A 20,232-nucleotide genomic window follows, 5' to 3' on the forward strand; every position below is an offset into this window, starting at 1 on the left:
ACACCAAAGCCAGGGCCTGAGAAGAAGGCCTGGAACTTAAAAGGAACAGACTGTGAACTGCCCTGACATTCCAGAGACGCTGTGATGTTCCCTGTCACAGAGCGGGTTGATGTGTTTCCTTTAACCTTTCCCATTTTCCCTTATTCTTTTTAAAATTAATTTTTGATTAAATAACTTGCATTTGCTTTAACTTGTATGTAATGCTCAGTGAGTCAGAGAAATGCCCAGTGCAGAGAGACACCCAACCCTAGTGGGGACACCCTAGCCCCGTCGTAGGTGATCACAGCAGGGTTGGGGGTTGAGCCCCTCAGGAATCCTGGGCCAAGCCTTGTTGGGGTTACGAGGACTCTTCCAGACAGGAGCGTGGAAAGGGAGTCCTCAAGGGCAGGGAGGCCACTGGGCAAAGGAAGTGGGAGCGAGGACTCCGATCCTTTCGCTAGCCCACTTCACCGGGGTAGTGCAGAAGCCAGGAAAGTTCCCCAGAATAGCGGGACTATTCTCCCGCTTGCACTAGCTAGTATGGACTAAGTGATCATCTAGAACAGCCCTTAATGTAGCTGAGAATTCTATAATCAGTAGAAGAGCAAGGAAATATGCCACAAATATTACACTTAGGGTAGACTAAGTTCAGGATTTGTATGCATGTTGGTGGGCTAGCACTTGAAATTACTGGGAGCCATGCAAAATGTGTGTGTAAATTTAAGTGTTATTTAGACTTCATATCTGTTTCATTATTGGCACTACCTTGTGCTGAACCTTATGTGTTTTAGATCACAATCACATGACCTCAGTCACATCTTTGCTCTGCCAATGAGACTGAGTTTGGTAATTTAGCTGAGCATATATCTATGAGCACATTTTTATTTCCTGTAGTATAAACACTGCTGTTCTGAATATCCCAAAAGAATGGATTATGTTTGCATAAACTTAACTATTCATACCACACTAAATACCAACACCAGAAATGTTCAAATTCTGCATTTAACACTTTGTCTCATGGTTGAGAGGCACCTGCCAATTAGTCTGCATGTTTTAGGGACCCATTTTGTTATTTTTCTCTTAAGAATGCCTTGTTAAAGCTTGTGATTGTGTCCAAAGTCAGCAGTCCTTGCTGAGTTACTGACATTATTTGATTGATTCTGTTATGACTTGCTTAAAGTGTCACTGTATTCACAGCCATGTTGTGGATGTTATGATTCAGGGGAGGGAGAGGGTCAAGGAGAAGATGGCTAATGTTGCATTAGAGAGTAGAAAGTAGAGCAAAAGTAGAACAAAGAAAGATACTTTTCATATCATTGTAAGTAGTCTCCATATTTCAGAAGTATTACATAGATATGTTGCAAAAAATTTTTTTATTTAGTTAGCTAGTTATCTGAGCTTGCAAGTGACTGAAATAAAACATTATTCATCAAAAGTAATATGCAGTGGTCACTAATAAAGTCAGCGTTTATGAACAGACACTGGAATACTCCACAGTGATATCTACGATACCATTGTTATTTCCTATTCTAAGCATGGGGAAATAGTGTGGTGGACAAAGAATATAGTATGTCTGATAAAAGTCCATGAGAGTGTTTCTATTTCGCATGTCATATTACTTTTTTGGTTTCCTGTTGATAAGTTTGAAATTCATGTACCATAAATACTGAAAGCAAATGTATAGGCACATATTTTGGAAATTGAAATCAATAAATGCACCAATAGACCAGTAAAGTATGAGCACTGTTCAGCTGGCTAACTAGGCCTAGTGCTTGTGCTGTATATAAAATGTAATATTAGATTCACTCATCCACAATGTATAAACACAATGGACAAAAACTCATCCCTTCTGCAAAAATGTACGGTCGTACTGAGTGGAGAAATAGATGTCCTTCTGTTTCTAGTCATGATTTAAAACATCAAGCTAGTATGTAGAAATTCCTACCCCTTTTATTTGTATTGGTTAGTTTCACACCTGGGGGGCGGGAGGAAGAGAAGGGTTTATTGAGCACTGGACTGAGACCCAGGAGATATGGGTTCTATTCCCGGCTCTGAAGCTGGTCTACTGGGTGACCTTGGGCAAGTCACTTCACCTCTTTGTGCCTTGGTTTCCCAATCTGTAAAATGGGGTTAATAGTAATGACCAATTGTAAAATGTTTTGAGATCTACTGATGAAAAGTACAGTGTAAGAGATAAGTGGCATTATTGTTAATTATTATTTATTAAAGAACATATACATATATATATTTATAATTGACCTCAATTGATGCAAGCACGATTGCATCTGATTTCTCGCGTTATTTTTTGTATATGCAATTTGCAGACAAAGATGAAAGTAGCGGTCTGAGTCTGCTTACAGCAGAAAAAAACAAAAGGACCGCTGCAACTTCCAGTAGAGGCGATTTGGTTATGGTGGGATAAAATCAGTGTGAGATCAGAATCTGTGTGAATGAACTCTTCTTGATAACAAAACCATTGCATTTTATTTTTATTGGAGTATAGAAAGCATAAAGGGAGACCAGCTCCCAGACTGATTTTGAACTCTCCTGGCTCTTCTGCTAGAACCTACTCCTGTACTGTCAGCATGCCAAGCTCAGATCAGGAGAACTTTGTTCTTCCTTCACATATTTCTTCTGTTAGGGAACTTGAAAATGTTACTGCTTAGTCATCATATGCAGAATAAAACTACATTGCCTTATTTGGCTGGCGATGTCACGTAAAAGGAAATTTGACACTTCAGGCTGAGAAACTCTTTTGATTTGTGAACAGTACTTCTGCTAGTGGGAAAATGTGCAATCTGTTGTCTGTGTTTATAAATATACTGTACGTTCCCACACTTTCCCTCAAACACTAGAAGAGGGCTTTCTATTGTTAAAAGCAGCCTTAGCCAACAGTTATCACAGAATGTTATCCGTGATGCCCTGATTTCCCCTATGCTTAGAATAGGAAATAACTGTAGTTTTCTTGTGGTGTATTTTGGCAAAAGGAATAGTGAATGCTATAACTTTATTATCATTGAGGTGTAGTTACAGGATGCATGTAATGGCACTTGCACTTTCCTGATGTTGCTGTGTAAAAAGAACCATGGATAGTTGAGAACTGACGTCGGGGACAAGAAAACATGTCTCCTCCAAGATTTTGTAGATTTTAAGTTTAGTAGTTCATGCAAAAAACCAGAAAAAACTCCCCAAACAAACAAACAAACAAAAAAGCCAGCCTGGTGGTTCCAAATAGAATTAATAAATTTGTTCTTAAATGCATCTTTTATGAAGATCTTGATACACATATGATACTAAAGGAAGCAAGGCTCTCAGCTCTTACTCAGCTGCTAAAACCTAAGAGGGATCCTCAAATCACAATGTATGGAGCTAACAAACTTTACTTCAGATCTGCATGTGTATTCTGAATGCAAATGAGGGATTGATACAGCTTCTGACTGGCTAACTTAGCCAGTGACAAAATTCTACTCAGAGCAGCAGTGCAATGTTTTATCCGTACAGAACAGGTAGCTCCTAAAGCATCCCTACTTGGCTGAGATGACAGTTTCGGTGCCTTGTGTTTAAGGCACTGCACAGGGACTTAGAAGAACTGGGTTCAATTCTGAAGTATATGGATTTTCTGTGTGAGTGACCTAAGGCAAGACATTTAATGTCCCTCTGTCTCAGTCCCTCATTCTCCCATCCTTTGTTTGTATTGTCTATTTAGGGTATGTCTACATTGCGAAATTAGGTCAAATTTATAGAAGTCAGTTTTTTAGAAATCGGTTTTATATATTCGAGTGTGTGTGTCCTCACAGAAAATGCTCTAAGTGCATTAAGTGCATTAATTCAGCGGAGTGCTTCCACAGTACCGAGGCTAGCGTTGACTTCTGGAGTGTTGCACTGTGGGTAGCTATCCCACAGTTCCCGCAGTCTCTGCTGCCCATTGGAATTCTGGGTTGAGATCCCAATGCCTGATGGGGCTAATATATTGTCGCGGGTGGTTCTGGGTACATATTGTCAGGCCCCCGTTCACTCCCTCCCTCCGTGAAAGCAAGGGTAGACAATTGTTTTGCGCCTTTTTTCCTGAGTTACCTGTGCAGACGCCATACCACGGCAAGCATGGAGCCCGCTCAGTTCACTGTCACCCTATGTCTCCTGGGTGCTGGCAGACGTGGTACTGCATTGCTACACAGCAGCAGCAACCCATTGCCTTGTGGCAGCAGATGGTGCAATAGGACTGGTAGCCGTCATTGTCATGTCCGAGCTGCTCCTGGTCGCCTGTGTGAGGTCGATCAGGAGCGCCTGGGCAGACATGGGCGCAGGGACTAAATTTGGAGTGACTTGATCAAGTCATTCTCTTTAGTCCTGCAGTCAGTCCTCATGAACCATCTTATGGTGAGCAGGCAGGTGATACGGATTGCTAGCAGTCCTACTGCATCATCTTCTGCCGGGCAGGCAAGAGATGAGGATGGCTAGCAGTCCTATTGTACCATCTTCTGCCGAGCAGCCATGAGATGTGGATGGCATGCAGTCCTTCTGCACTGTCTGCTGCCAGCCAAAGATGTAAAAGATAGATGGAGTGTATCAAAACAAGAAATAGACCAGATTTGTTTTGTACTCATTTGCAAACCCCGCCCCCGCCCCCCGTCTAGGGGACTCATTCCTCTAGGTCACAGTGCAGTCACTCACAGAGAAGGTGCAGCGAGGTAAATCTAGCCATGTATCAATCAGAGGCCAGACTAACCTCCTTGTTCCAATAAGAACAATAACTTAGGTGCACCATTTCTTATTGGAACCCTCCGTGAAGTCCTGCCGGAAATACTCCTTGATGTAAAACCACCCCCTTTGTTGATTTTAGCTCCCTGAAGCCAACCCTGTAAGCCGTGTCGTCAGTCGCCCCTCCCTGCGTCAGAGCAACGGCAAACAATCGTGCATCTGAGTTGAGAGTGCTATCCAGAGCAGTCACAATGGAGCACTCTGGGATAGCTCCTGGAGGCCAATACCGTCGAATTGTGTCCACAGTACCCCAAATTCGACCCGGCAAGGCCGATTTAAGTGCTAATCCACTTGTCAGGGGTGGAGTAAGGAAATCGATTTTAAGAGCCCTTTAAGTCGAAGTAAAGGGCTTCATCATGTGGACAGGTGCAGGTTTATATCGATTTAATGCTGCTAAATTCGACCTAAACTCCTAGCGTAGACTAGGGCTTAGAGTGTACGTTTTTCGGGTTAGGGTCTGTCTCTTCTTATGTGCATGTACAAGTACCTTGCACAGTGGAGCCTCAGTCTCTGAAGTTGGGGTATCTAACTGCTACTAAATACAAATAATTATCAAGTATCAAAATTTCACTATTTTACATGCAGATTTGACCAATGTTAAAACTGTAGTGCAGTCTAGCAAACACAGCATTATGACAACAATGATTTTAACAAACAAGAGCATAGAGACTAGCTCCAAGTGCATAACTCACACAATTTGTCTGAGGTTAGCTTCTTTGGCTGGCTGCAGAATATCCTTAATCAGATTGCAGTTTTCTCAAATTCGTTATTTGAAATATTTCTACTTTTTCTACTCTGATTGTTATTCAAGCCATTGTAGGTGAGTATTTGATGTCTCTCTTAAAGATATACGAATGGTCTGAAGTCATATTATGTATTCTTTTTGGTTTGCTGAGTGCACAACTTCCAATATGAATTTTCAAAACTATTTTAATACATATTCTTGGATAAACAGCTTTGAAATTTGCCTACAGTGAATGTTTGTGTTCGTAAAAGTCAATGACATGAATATTAGCAGAAGCAAACACAGAAGAGACCTGAGCATGGGGAAAGCATTTAAAAATGTTTGTGAATAGTCACAGTTTATTCCCCCATTAAATATATATTTCACTCAGGCAAGTAAAGCATGGCAGTAACCGTTTCAATTTGTTGACACTATCGTCTTTTTTTAGGCTTAGTTTCCTTTTATCTGCACCTTCACAGTATTCTGAGCAGGAGCATGTTTAATGCAGGAGTTTAATGTTAAAAGAAAGTGTTTGAAAGTGAGAAAACTAATCAGAATTTGAACTCTTGTCTCCCAGTTTCCCCATACTGAGCTGTTAATGCACTTGAATGCTGACCAGGAAGTACCATCTCTGGAAATGAGACTTGGCGAGTTGTTTAATTCTAAATTCCCATGTAATCCAGGCCCTCCCTGCCAACAAGGTAGTGCCATTTGGGATAGTGAGTTTTGTGATGTGGATACTCTCCACTAAGAACTGAACGGAAACCACCAACTCATTTCACATATGTCAACAAATAGCCATTAGATGATTATGTCTGTAAGTCACTGTGAACCTGGCTTGGATTTCAAGTGGTAACATAGAGTAGAAAGGCTCTGAATCCCATTACTAATCTCTTGAGCCACTGAGTCGGCAAAAGATCCTCTTCTATTCTGTTCAGTTCAGGATTTTATACCTCAGAGTTGTAGGAATGTCATTTAAAAATGGTAGTGCGTGTACTTCTAGCTGCCATTTTGAATGCTTGAATGCAAGCCTGAAAAATGTGACATTGTTATGTAATTTGATTACCTTGTTTCAGTTCATTTTAGATAGGGTCCGCATTTCAAGAAGCACATACATCGTACTGTGGTTTTCACCATTATTAGCAAGCTCTGCGGTGACGCTGAGAATTAAAAAGGCATGGGGAAAGCGTGTGTTCCTCACCCCTAGAGGTGAGCAGTGTTGAGATACACATGTGGGGCAGTGTCTCTGCCACTGCCTCTGTTGTCCTTGTCCTTGGAAAAAATATAGGACTATAGTCTGTGGGGCTGCCAGTCCTATATCTTTCCCCAGTGCTAAATGAAATAGAATAAACCTATCTTCACCACTGTATGCCCCATGTTGGGGCCTCCTTTTTTAAAGAAATAACACTGTGTTTTCCATTTTCACTTTTCTTGTGTTCTTAAGATTAAAAAGGCCACAAATATAAAAATCGACCTCTACTCTATTTAAATTTAGATGTTAAAAATTAACATCTTTGGCATCAGTGCTCTTCACCCAAATATTTCTTCTCACAATTTGGTATGCACAGTCATTCATGACTGCTCAGTATAGCGTTTGTGGGTCAAAATCATGTCTCTTCTGTGTATGGATAATTTTGCATGAAAAATAGCTGGTGCAAATGTACAGGGATGTTTAAGGCTCCTTCCAAAATTTAGCCCAATAAGTTCAATCAAAAGCAAAAAGCTAGCTGGAAAACAGCCTCATTCATGGTCTTGAGAGGTCTCCTTCCACTTGTAAAATATTACAATATAACAATCTGCCATAGAATTATCTCACTGAAAATGAAGCCAAATATCTTCCAAAGGAAAGGTAGAAATTTGTTTTGTTATATACCAACATTCTAGGATTGTGCTTTATTAAGTATAGATATCACTATTTTTTTTCTTAAAATGTGCTTTCTGTCCACCCTAGGGTAGGTAATTGATGTGGGCATAGTAATGTGATTTCTCAGAGTTGTATACTTTTTGTAGTGGACACCTATAAATATTTGTATTAATCTACCACATCTTATCCAGCAAATAATTATACATCCAGATTTATAGGAGTGCGTATTTCTCCTTAAAGGACATTAGGGGTGAATAATTACCTTTTGTTGCCATGTTAGGTCTTTTTATCTTTCAATTCCTGTTTCTTCTGAGGTCAGCTTGTGATGAGGGTAAAGATAACTGACTGGATGTGGGATCCTGCTGAATTCCGTCAAATTGATCTTGATTTGAGTAATTATTTCTGCTTTCAGCTTGACTGGAGCTTGGTAGTAATTATTTTCCATACTTTCCAGGAGCAAATGCCAGCATAATTATAGTCAGAACTTGGTTGTTGGAGGTGCTAACCTGAATTGGAATGCCAGGATATAACTGGTGTTTTAACAGCCTAATTAATTTGCCTCATGAACGGCAGGGCTGGGAATTACATAGGGTGTACAGAACTATTGGCTTATGAAAATAAAGGAAATGGGAAGGAAAAGAGAAAATACATTAATTGTTTAGTGGACGTAAGCCAGATATACATGAGAAAAGATTTGTTGGTATAGCTAACCTGGTGAACCCTCCTAGTATAGATTCAGCTTGCCAAAAAGTGCTGTAGCTAGTGTAGTTTATATCAGCTCCCTGAGCAAAATAAGCTATACTGCCAAAAGTACTTTTTAGGTCTGTATAAATGTATCTACAATAGGGCTTTTACCTGTATAGAAATGTAAAAGAAAATCACACTGCTAACTGACAATATTATACTGGCAAAACTGTCTAGGGTAGACCTGGCCTTAATGTACTGGACAACTATTTTGTAAAGCAGGGGTGGGCAAACGACGGCCCGGGGCTGCATCCAGCCCTTCAGATGTTTTAATCAGGTCCTCAAGCTCCTGTCGGAGAGCGGGGTCCAGGGTTTACCCTGCTCTGGTGCTCCAGCCGAGGAGTGGGGTCGGGGGCTTGCCCCGCTCTGCACGTGCCATGGCTCCACGTGGCTCCCACAGCTCCCAATGGCCAGCAACCATGGCCAATGGGAGCTGCGGGGACGGTGCCTGCGGATGGGGCAGCACACAGCACCTCCTGGCTGCACCTCCACATAGGAGTCGAAGGGGGGACATGCTGCTACTTCCGGTAGCTGCTTGAGGTAAGCACCGCCCGGAGCCTGCACCCCTTTCTGCACCCCTACCCCAGCCCTGATCCCCATCCTGCCCTCCGAAGCCCTTGGTCCCAGCCTCCTCCTATACCCCAGAGCCTGCACTGCCAGCTGCAGCCCTCACCCCCCCCCACCTGTAGCCCACCCTCCTGCCCCAGCCCAGAGCCTCCTCCTGTTCTCTGAATGCTTCATTTCTGGCCCCACTCCAGAGCCCAACCCCCCATTTTGTGAGCATTCATGGCCCACCATACAATTTCTATACCCATATGTGGCCCTCGGGCCAAAAAGTTTGCCCACCCCTGTGGTAAAGATCCATCTTCAGAAATCAGTATTGACTGTTTTGTTCTTATATTACTGTATTGTAAATGTTACTTTCCTAAATAAGATTTGAATTTGTTTTTGACATATAGCAACCCTCTGTCTGCAAAGAGGAACACTTTCATCACAGATTTTAGTCATGCCACTACTAGACACTTAATGGGCCAACAAAACTTGTGGGTCTTGGAGAAAAGAAATGGTACCCTATTAACTTTGGCCTTCCATTGTGATTGCTGCTCTGCACTGAGATGAGCCATTGAAATTCGGCTTCACTAACATACAACCATACTGCAGGAAAGAAGTGTCATCTTAGATCGATGACTCTTTTCTTTGACATTTGTATTGCAGTTACATCTACACTTCTTCCTGACTCATGGGGCAATGTTAGGTCATCACTCACTTTGAACCCCAGATAGATTGTGTGCTGCCATATTTTGTTATAACTGAAACTTTTAATTTTGCATCTTACATTTTTTAATTCGTTTGGTTTTGGATCTTTTTGTTCAGAGCCACTTTGATTACCCCATCTCTCCTCCAACCCCCCTCCAAAATAGGAAGTAAATATGTTGTGCTTCAAGCAGCTCCTGCCCTCTTCGAGGCCCCATACTCTGGGCCCAGTTGTTTCACTCTCTCCCTTGAGTAGATGCTTACTCCCATAAATATCTCATTGATTTCAACTGTATTTTACAGTGGGCCAGTAGCCCCACTATCATTAAAATTGTTACTAGCTTACTGTTTAATTATCTAATGAGTCTTCAGGGGACTACTTGCAGACTAAGGCCTTTATTCTGTAAACACTCTCACATGACTTCTTCAATGGGACTGCTTACATGGCTAAAGTTGGGCACGTGAAGAAGTGTTTACAGGATCAAGCTCTAAGCTTCTACTCGATACTAATAGGGTGGAAGAACTGGGCTCTCAGATGGTGTAGGAGGCCTCATTATGGATGCATCTAGTGTGAGTTTATTAGATGTGGAATTGGGCTCTTGGGTTTCTCTCCCACCACTCCAGAGCAGGTATCATTTGGCCCTAAGTACTGTATTTTGTGTGTTTGTTTGGAACATATGGTATACGTTTAAAAAAAAATGGAGCAGGATGGGTGATCCCACTTGGTAAGTGATCACTTGGGTGATCCCACTTGGTAAGAGCAGCTCTAAAAGAAAACCATCATCACAATGTAAGAGTCTCAATCAAGTCCTTTATGACTCCGTAGTGGTCAAGCCAGCTAAAGTGTCCATTAAGTAATGGTAAATTATCATTGGAAATCTATGGAAATTTACTGTATACAAGAGCAGCACTAAATATATATATTTTAAATAGCAGTCAAGGAAACTGGCTGAAATACCTAGGAACATGTCCAGCATGACAAGTGAAGGATTAAACTCACAACTTCCATTCTTTATAAGGAATTGCAGAGTTAAATCTCTACCTGGTACTGGAATTTGACAGTCTGTTGTTTGCAGTGTGATTATTGGTTTTTGTGCATTAACAAAATTGACACCAGTATTATTTTGTTTTGCTACATTTCAGATTGTGAAATAATATTTAGGTTTCAGTGTTCAGTAAAATGTAATCAGATAAAAGTTCAAAGCAAGAAGGATTTTTTATTTTTCCTGCAAGACTCAGAAGTTGACAACAACTTAGAATGATTTTGGTCTCATTCCTACAGGTCTTACTCAAGTGACTAGTTTTATTGATTGTATTGTTTAGTTGTAAAAGTACTATGGTTTAGTGTCAGCATGAGTTTAATTATTTAATTTATATAACTGCAACGTGAGCTGTACAAGTAGAGAATAAAGGGCAATCAAAACATCTCCGTGTCTGAGCGTGTATGTTGAAAGAGGGGAAAGGTACCTCTTATTCATATGTGCATTTCACGGTGTGTGATTCCTGCCAAACATTTACTGTTTGGCACAAGTATCCATAAAAGGCAAGCTACGGCAAGATAATAGGTACATGTTTAACTGTTAATTTTTCATTAAAGTGTAATTTGATGCTTATGTAAAATGTACCATATTATGTTGTCTTGATATGTCTTTCTGCTCTATTGTAGGTCACCCAGCAGGGAATGCTCTTGTTTTATTTAAAGCACAGTAGTGACAAGAAGATTTCTTGAATGCTGGGAATTCTGCAGGTAAGGACTATATAGATTTAATTGAATCAGTCGTTTTGTTTATATTAGGGACATAACTATTATTATTAAGCACCAGAACGAAGCAGACTCAGAAGAAGAATGGCAGTTCATGAGCTGTAGTAAAAAAAAACTAAATAAGAATAATTGAAAATATGCTGCTTCGTAATGGAATAAAAGTGTATTTTGAGTGTTCTACCATGGGGAAAGGTGTTTTCTGTTGGTATATGTGGGCTGCCACCCAAAACATGAAGGGTAGGATGTTGCATTCAGATATAAGAAAAGGAACCAACTGAGAAGTTACACTTTTAATCCTCATTGAAAATATCAGTATTGTGGCTCTGCAGTTAGCACAGAGAGTACCAGGCTTGACTTAATCGGCTATCGTTGCCCATTTTAGATTTTCAGACAAGAATTGGTGGATCTACAATTTGTATTCAGGAAACATTCTTTCTTCCCTTTGGGGTGTTGCTGAATAATAGCATTTGTACAGAACTAGGTTGTCATTCTTTGATCTTTCCCATGAGATTAAACAAGCAGTAGCTCTGTACTGGAAAAACCAGCAGTTCTTTGATTAAAACCCTGAGTTGTGCAAAGGAGGAAGGATTTTGAGCTTTTCGGTGTGTAGGTCCTGTACTCACTGGAGATGCTGTTATAAACTCCTGTGATGACAGCTGGCACAGAAAGTAAAACTGAGTCTCGTCGTTTTACACCAGCAATATTGACATTTTTCTATGCAGACAGGCACCATACTGATTACTCGCATACACTCTTCTGTAGGAAACAGCATGTGCAGTGACAAATTTCACAATAGTTTACAATATATGCTGTGATGGTTTATGAGATATGAACCCTTGGGTCTAGCATCTCAGGTAAATCAGCAATTTCTGAGCTACTCTGTCAATGGAACCTCTATCATCTGATATGAGAGCTACATGCAAAGGGCCATGAGTTGGTTGCAACTAGGGAAATAATTGAAAATCTTCCATGGTGGAGTAATAATTCTTGACAGTATGATATTTTATGTTGTTTGAGTGTGATGAAAAGTCAAAGCCTAAGATATAGAAATTATGTTGAGACTCCTACATTCTTGGAACTTTTCCTAGAGCAATTTCGCTGCTTAATTTGTGTTTGGTGTTAGAAAGTTTATAGGACTCTGGTGCTTTGTTACCTAGGCCCAGGTTTTGAAAAGGAAAAATTGGATGTCTATTAAGTTTAAAATAAAACTGTAATTTCTCTTATAAAAATAGGCATGTTGTTATTTAAAATGTCGATGCAATGCTTGAAACTGTTGGAAGACGTAGGGCAGTTCCTGCCTTGAGAATCTTAGATTGTAGGTAAATAGAAAGTGTAGACAGTGTTGTTTTTAAGAGGGTGCTTTTCAGCTTTACACACTGTTTGTATAGAAATCTAGTGTAAAAGACATTTTTGAGATCATTAAGATAGTAATTGATTTTCTCTTCTATTTTCCAAACTCCATTATCTTCACAGCTCTGCTAGAAAAACTCCCCCGGTCCAAAGTTTGGCACTTTCAAAAGGCAAAGTTTTGAAATATTTGCTTTTGACATAAACTATAAAACAAATTTAAATGCTGTTGATTTTGAATCTACAGCTTAAGAACCCAAGCTCATTTGAAAAGTCTTCTACTTATAGACAGACCTGGTAACACAAAACTGATAGCAAATGTTGGGCCTGGTCCTCTATCACTTTCCTTGTCATATATTCATTTACATCTGCACCAAGTGGGTCTGAAATGTTATTTCCAGTTTGGGTGGAGAGTTCTGATTTGGTAGCATTTTACACGTTGCACAGGTGTAAATGACTACACAAGATGCAGACACTGGAGAATCAGTCCCACTGTGTTTTGCTGGGTTTCTGGTCATGTGACAGGCAACTTGGCTATATTACTCGTTCCCGTCTTTCTCTCTGTCAGTGTACTAGCATCGTTGTTGTTGCCAAATGTAATGTATGAAGGGACACCTCTGACACCTGTATGCACAGAATGAGTGAAAAAATGAGGGGGAGAAAGGGAGTGGTCACTTAACAATAAGCAATATGGTGTTGGCTCTGAAATTCACACAGCACAAATAGTAGATTTTTTCAAAATTTGACTTACCATGAAATACTTAGGAGGAAACTTCCTCAAATTTACAGCTCTGTTTTTAATCTAAAGAAGAATTTATTTTTATGTAGTTTTTGTATGAGTTCATTTTTTTCAGTTTGCTTACTCAAGGAACAACCATGTTAACAGTCTACAAGTATTTGAAGTGTATAAATATTAACAAAGGAAAGCAACTGCTTAGGATATTACAAAGTGTATTACTGGTCCCAGTCCTACAGTAAATGCTACTTGGGCACATGGGTTTGCCTGCATGGTGCTGATTGCAGGATCAGGGCTACTAAGTATTGTCATCTTTTTTGCCACTTCCCTATTCGAGGTCAGCAAGTTTTATAGCCTTCTTCCAAAACTCATGATTGTATGCCAGGCTGTTACATAGCTTTATCTTTCTGAGGTCTACTGATATCTCATCTGTGTACCAAGTCTTTGGCCTCTCCCTTGGTCGTTTTCCATCCACAACATTTTCCATTCCTACCAACATAAGTCTCCAATCTCCGTTGGATATACCCATACCAATGTAGTCTAGTCTACTCGGTATGTGAAATTAAGGGAAATGGGGTCTGATCCTGCGCCATTGAGGTCAATGGGAGTTTTGCCATCCACATCAGTACGGGAGCAGGATTGGGACCATAGAGAGCAAGCTGACTGTCAAGTAAAAGTGAGATCCATTAAAGGGTTAAATTTTCTCAAGCAAAGTGATAGTAGCTCCAGTGCCCACTTTTTAGCTATCAGTAGTATTTGTATGATCAGGGTCTAAGTCATTATAAGCAGTAGATCAGTGGCACTGTGACTGGGAAACGCTGAGACTCAAATACATATTTTATTAATTAGGCAAGAGTTCTATATTTCCCTTGCAGATTGCCTGGTATAGATATATGGGGCCAGACCATGGCACCCAGTCTGTGTGCAACTAGTGCAGCTCAGTGGGTGCAAAGTTGTCTTTAAGCAGCCTTTAAGCCCTATATCATCTCAGAGCTGATGGGCGTTGGTCCAGTCCTCTGGTAGTTCTGTGTTATGTTGGTTACCCGTGGCCTGCTGGAGCGTAGGAATGTCATGGCCGTACCCATTGTACCGGTAGCAAATGTGATTTCGGGATAGCTGCTGTTATATTGGCTCAGCAAACCTGGGCTCCCCGTATGCAAGAGACCTCCTACAAGGGCTGTTTCTGCTGTGTTTATGTTCACTTTGATTTGCAGAATTGGGCCCTTAATATTTATTAGATTTATAGTCTCCGTGACGGCAAACTAGATGTAAGATTTCACTAAAGGATAAGTATGAGCAGGGCCATCACTGTTAAGTCTTGCCCACTCATTCCTCCACCACATTTACACATTCATCCTCTCCACCCACAACTTGAACTGTATTATGCAACATTTGCAACACACAGATTGCATATTAAATGCTTGGAGGAGCCATGATGTAATGCAATTCTTTTGAACACGGTTCATTGGGTATTCAGTTATGCAATGTTCAGTGCACATAGCATGAGCTACGTGACGTCCTGCAAGAGAACAGCGCAGAAGCCAGCAAGAATCATAGAAGTAGTATAGTAGTAACAAGCCAATTCATTAACAGACAGATTAGGAAAGCTGCCACCCAAATGAATGCAAAGTGTCACTCAGCCGGCTTGTGTTACTCAGCTTGGTAGCATTACTGAGACATTTTTGTTGAGTTACTGTTCTTGAACATCTTTTCCATTGTATTGTACAAATTACATAAGGTATAAATGTGCTTTGCTATAAAGCATAGGGCCAATTTCAATCTCATGTATGCTGGTGTAAATGTAGTTAATTCCTTTGAAGTCAATGAAGTTATTCCAGATTTACGCTGTTCTATCTGGCCATTTCTAAGCTAGTCTGTATTACAAAAGCGTAAATCATAACCAGTAGTATCAACATTTTTGCATTCTGTGAAGACTTTCCTCATTTGGGGTTCAGTTTTGCAAAGACTTAGACATATGAGTAACCCTTGACTGGTCCTGTAGGTGTCCGTGTAAACTGTGGCTGCTGGTTACAGTTGCAGACAACATAGCACTGTGAAGAGATGCTGTACAGCCGACAGCTCAGACTTATTTTCCGAGTATCATAATTGGGGTTGGAAGAGTCCCAACAAGTCATTTAGAACATTTGCCTGATTTTTGTGTGTCTTTGTTTGTGCAAGGTTTTTTTTTTCCACGAGAGAGGGGTCTGTGTTCCAGAATTTGTATCTGCGTTTTGACTGCCCCAGAGTTGAAAGGGAGTTTGGATTTGAGGTTTTGGCTCAGCCTGTTATAGAAATTTGCGCCAGTCAGGAATTGTGATCTGGTTCCAGGTTTCGGTTCTTGACCTTCCTTCCCAAACAATAACAAAAAATTTAAGGACGTCGGATACAGGATTTATGTTTGAGCTCATCCCTAAATTATATCATATTTTAATTCATTTTATATTCCAGCTCCTGAGTGTATTCCAAGATACGTATTCTGTGTATCTTGAGCCCATACATAGTAGAATGAGGTTCCTTTAGGTCTATGTATTTATGTTGTGGCTACAAGGCATTAAACAGGGCCAGCCTTGTTTTACTTATCCAGCTGCTGAATATGCAAGAGAGTCAGCTTGAATGTTTAAATTCTCTCAGTAAATTTAGAAACAGAAGATCTCATCTTATCAGAAATGCCCAGTTATCCTGCCTAGCACCACATTAATGTCATGTAAACGTCTTCAGATCCCCAGCAGAAGAAAATCTGTAAGGACCATTATAAGGGCAAAATAAATACTAATGTAGGGTCCCAAATGACTGTGGAACATGTGCCTCCGTTTGCCTCTGACAGCTCCACATCCCACTGCAGGTCCTCCCCTCTTTAATGCTCCTCTATTAGAAGATGAGGAGGGGGTGAGCAGGCCCTGTGCTATGCCATGTACACTGCTTGAGCTCAGAAAGTAGTGTACAAACAGGCTGCTGCAAGAGATGGAATAGCCGAGCACATGTGGTTGCAGAAAGTCTGATCGCCAAGAATGAGTCAAATTGGATGCACATGTGGGGCTCCCATTGACTGCAGTGAGAGCTGCACTGATATGTGTAAATTTGAGCCACGACCCTTCTTACCTCTTAAAGAATGTATAAGTTGATGCTTTGTGTTTAGTTTCTTACTTTTTATTTCTGTGTACAGAATCTTTTTTGGGAGATGTTCTGAATTCCCTTAGAGTCCCAGCTAGCTAGTGGCTTAAATATAGTTTTAAATTGTTTGATGGGTCAAAATGGGCTTGCTTGATATGGAGCTAGTCCTATCGCTTTTGTATGCTGCTTTATTGGGTAGTTCCAGTAGTAAACTGAGTTTATTAAAGTAAATTTATGAAAAGACCCTAATTGCCTGTCCTCAATAATATTTTAATGCGCTCCAGTCTTTGCCTTTTTATACCGTAATGTAATGTACATGGCGCAACATGTGTACGTATATTGTTTAAGGGGCTTGAATGGCCTGCCTGTCTGACACGTTTTACTAGATTCCAGCCTTTTTTCCATGACATCATTAAAACAGGCTTCCTTGAAAATATGAACAGCTGCTGTGTACTTTTTCCCCCCCTGTGTTTTAGGTTACAAACTGTAGCAGCATTTCAGTTCTTCACAAATGACGGCGATAGGCCAGCTCGATGCAAAACAGAGTGAATGCAGCCAAACTCAGAGCTGTGAAGCTGTTAACAGACCAGTAATGAAGCAGGTCCCCATGTATGAAGCATTTCATAATGCAGTAGGGGATAACTTACAGAACTGCAGAGTCAGTTGTCGCATTTTGGCTAAAGGCTGATCCTGTTCCTTCATCTCCCCCCTAAACTAAACTGTGCATGATTTAAGAAGATGAGAACAATATTGTTGTCAGACTTTTGGCACAGATGGCAATTTGCTTGAAGTATTTTACTGTGGTTTTTGCAATGTTATTGTTGTTCAGATCTTCCACAGAGAGCCAGTCCCTTTAAGATCTCTAGCCTAATCCACGGAAACTTATTTTCTTTATTTCTATATGACTTTTGGAGTTCACACAAGAAAAGTGTGGGATGGTGCTCTCGTTATTGTTACATAGAATTGCAGATTCAGCAACCCAGTTGGAAAGAATAATCTCCATTCTGCTTCTACATGTATTGCGGGAATCGTGTAACAGGAGAACGTGGACTGCTTGACCACTCGGTTGCACCATTTTTATCGTGGTTTAGCTTCATACGAGTTTCACCTGTTCTAATGCTGGCATAAGAAATATGCAAATTTTTAAATATTTCAAATAATATATGTAATTTCACATAGCTCTTGGTAAAGAGTTTTTGGTTTTATGTGCCATACTATAGACTGTGACCAAGTTCCTCCTCTGCCTTGGTGGGTCCTGCACTTATTGGCAGATTTGCTCGCCTCAGAGATTCACAGCAACCCTCAGTTTGGTCACTTTTGCTAGTGGCTCAAACCTGCCATTCGCTCAGCTAACCTCATCACTGGCCAGCATGGGAAAAGGGAGGAGAACAATCCCCTCAGTCTCTGCTGACCCACCTAGTGGGTCAGGGGATAGGCCAGGGACCTTCCCCTCTGGTGGGACTCACAGGTGTCACCTCCTCTTGTTTCAAATAGGGAGTTGAGGGGGAGGGAACCCGGGCCCGCCCTCTACTCCGGGTTCCAGCCCAGGGCCCTGTGGATTGCAACTGTCTACAGTGCTGCTTGTAACAGCTGTGTGACAGCTACAACTCCCTGGGCTACTTCCCCATGGCCTCCTCCCAGCACCTTCTTTATCCTCACCACAGGACCTTCCTCCTGATGTCTGGTAACGCTTGTACTTCGCAGTCCTCTAGCAGTACACCTACTCACTCTCAGCTTCTTGCGCCTCTTGCTCCCAGCTCCTTGCATGCCCCTCATTGATTGAAGTGAGGTCCTTTTTAAACCAGGTGCCCTGATTAGCCTGTCTTAATTGATTCTAGCAGCTTTCTTAAATGGCTCCATGTGTCCTAATTAGCCTGTCTGCCTTAATTGGTTTCAGCAAGTTCCTGATTGTTCTGGAACTGCCCCTGTTACCTTACCCAGGGAAAAGGGACCTGCTTAACCTGGGGCTAATATATCTGCCTTCTATCACTCTCCTGTAGCCACCTGGCCTGACCCTGTCACAAGACACACATAATTTGTTCCTATAATAGCCTATATCAGAACATGGAGAAGTCCTACTTGGTATCCAGCAAGTGGAGAGGTAACGCCCTGCTCAGCCCTCTCCCTGGAGCTCAGATTGGAGTGATGAGGAAGGGCCAAAACAAGTGCTCATAGAAAATTCTCCCCCTTTTGTAGGGCGAAAGTATTGTGTTTCAGCTCTTCTGGGAGTAGGGGTGCATGATACAGGTGTGTGCTGTACCATTCTGGCTGGTTCCATGATTGCCTCATTTACTGGGAGATTTACCCAACTGGATTCAGTTGGCTGTCAGATATCAAACAGCTTGTGCTGTGCATCATAAACTTCATGAAGTGGGATCTGAAGTTCAGTTATCACCATCTGCAAGAGTTCTTTGTGTTGTTTGTGGTCATCATGCAGAGATTGGGTGATTACTTCATCAGATGAGGATGATGATACACCTGTCAGTACCACAGGTAACGGTGGATCTGGCTCAACATCTTCCTCCTCTGTATACACTGGGGCAGTCGGTTGTTTTTGCCTTGCGGAAGAGGCCAGTGAGATCCTCACATGATTTCAGGGTGTCATAAATACAGGTCCCATGGACCCCAACAGTGGAATACAGATAGGGACTGCACCTCTCAAAGACCCTCCAATTACAGGTAAATGACTTCCATATATCCGTCAGAAGCTGCCAAAATATTTCTTTAATCAAACAAAATCATCTGGGTATTTTCCCAAGTCAGTCTCATGGTCTTGGGTGCTGTTGTTTTCCCTTGATTCATTTACCATAGCAGATGTTCAGTATGTGTAAAAACATATGTTGATATCTAGCCACCTTGTTGATTCCAGATTAAAGGAGGCTATGAAAAGTGAGCTATTCCATCTCGGGTGGGGAATAACTTTATGCGTTTGAAATAAAGTTGAGTTAAGCAATTTTCAGAAGGTAGAAATTACAAATGAAAATGGTTCTGGTGGTCTTATGCTGTTTCCTCGTGGGCTGTGGTCCGCCTCAAAAATGTCATGCACCTTGGCATGATTGGGAACCTCTGCTTGGGTCTAGAATAGCTAAGGAGCAAATGCTTCTGCAAAGCTGTGTGGTTGCCTATCTCTAGAAAGTACCCATGTAATATGTAGGGGGACATCAAATTAATGGAAATAAGTGTTTTTTTAAAAATGTAGTTCATAATTAATTTAACCTAATTTCTTCCATTTTATCCCCTAGTTGATCCTTAGGTTAGTCACTGCGACTTTAGAATCTTGCAGCAACATGATGATGCAATACAATGAAAATTAATTAATGAGAACTTCTTTTTTAAAGTGTGTTTCCAAATAATTGATCTTGTATTTAGGGGAGAAGCATTCTGGGTCCATCTGTGCCTGGCGATGAATGAACACCCAGACATTTGTGGGGTGTTTTTTGCTCCCCGGAGTGCAAATGTGAAGGGAATATGACATAAGGGACTTCGGTTCAATTCCCAGCTCCACCACAACACTTCATGTGTGACCTTTGGCAAGTCACTAAGTATCTTGAGGCCTTCCCCATCTGTAAAATGGGGATAATAGGCAAATACTATCTCACAGGGGTGTTGTACAGATAAATACATTTAAGATTTTGAGGTTCTCAGATACCATAATACTAGGGGCCATATAAATACCAAAGAAAGTACTGCACCAGGCTTGTACAACTGATGGTACTTGCCTCCCCACAAGGAGTGAGGGGAAACTGCCATCTCCTTTCACTCCTTTTGTGAGCAAGTGGAAGCTTTCCCTGTGACCCAGGAGGCAGTGTGTGCTGTGAACCATGACTGTGCTCTCTGATTACATGATTTCTCAATACTGTTTAGAAAAAAGTAACCGACAGTCTTAGCTTAAATATGTCAGTGGGAAAAGATTACACTGCAAACTCATGCTGCTGGAACCATTTTGCAACAGG

The 20,232-nt window shown here is 41.2% G+C and overlaps 1 protein-coding gene across 2 annotated transcripts in view; it reads left to right on the forward strand.

Annotated features, from left to right (window-relative positions):
* The window catches only part of BMPR1B (bone morphogenetic protein receptor type 1B), a 356,230-nt gene that overhangs the window by 124,436 nt on the left and 211,562 nt on the right, over positions 1-20,232 (forward strand). For both annotated transcript variants that reach the window (XM_073340728.1, XM_073340729.1), the window contains exon 3: positions 10,990-11,070. The gene's annotated coding sequence lies outside the window, so the exon portion shown is untranslated. The remainder of the gene's footprint in view (positions 1-10,989; positions 11,071-20,232) is intronic.

This window comes from Lepidochelys kempii, chromosome 4 (assembly GCF_965140285.1).
Source record: "Lepidochelys kempii isolate rLepKem1 chromosome 4, rLepKem1.hap1, whole genome shotgun sequence".
Taxonomy (NCBI): Eukaryota; Metazoa; Chordata; order Testudines; family Cheloniidae; genus Lepidochelys; species Lepidochelys kempii.